The sequence below is a fragment of the Parus major genome, chromosome 8 (genome assembly GCF_001522545.3).
Source record: "Parus major isolate Abel chromosome 8, Parus_major1.1, whole genome shotgun sequence".
Classification (NCBI taxonomy): Eukaryota; Metazoa; Chordata; class Aves; order Passeriformes; family Paridae; genus Parus; species Parus major.
The window spans coordinates 23,029,971-23,030,911 of NC_031777.1; positions in this window are offsets into that span (position 1 = coordinate 23,029,971).

Sequence of the window (941 nt, forward strand, 5' to 3'; positions counted from 1 at the left end):
TGCTGCCCACCACCTCCTCCTGCCAGCCGTCAGGGAAGCGGAGGCAGGAGAGCGGCGGACAGGAGATCTCGAGGCCGCGGGATATTCCCCTTCCCGAAGGGATGCTGGGGCCTGGCCGGGCTGTGGGTGGGCCGCCTGGGAAAGTGGTACCCGGCCGAGCCAGCCGCGTCGGGCAGAGATGCAGCACTCTGGGGCGGTGCCAGCACCCGCGGACACGCACAGCCTTTGCTTTGGTTATCTCTAGCGGGGGGAGAGGCTCGGCAGAGTGTCGCTCCTCACCCTCCGGCCCGCACCTGCCGGGCGCAGCATCCCTTCCGTGGCAGCCCTCGGAGGAGGCGGCTTTCCAGGCGGGGTGCTCCGGCCTCGGTGACGTGTCGGTGACGTAAGCGCGCGGAGAAGGGGAGCGGGGATCCCCAAATTCACACCATCCCTCAAGGGGGCCGAGGGCTCGGTCCTGACGGAGTGAGGGTCCCTGTCGGCGACGCTGCGGGAGGTCTGCAGCTCATCCCCAGCTTCGGGGACGGGCAGCCCTCGGGGGGAGAACGGACCCTCCGGGGACCCCCGGGCCGAGGAAAGCATCGTGCAGGAATGGGGTCTGAGAGCCTCCAGCACCGCGGGGCGCTTGGGGCGGGGAGGGGCTTTTATCCAGCGTCGATCCTACAGCCCCCCTCCTACAGCAGCCGGCTCCAGACGAAGCCGGGGGCATCCGAGCGCCAGGGGAGCGGGCAGCGCCTTTCCTCGAAAGCATCTCGGGCGGGGGACACGCTCCCCGGGGACCGGGCCGGGCCGGGCAGTCCCTCATCGTGCCCCGTGGGGGCTGCGGCGGGCGCCACGTGATGCCGGGGCTGCCGTATAAAGGCCTGGGGAGCGCTGGCAGCAGGCGCAGTGTGGGAGCGTTTCCACCGGGTCCCAGCTCGGGAGGGGTGGGGAGGGGGGAGCCG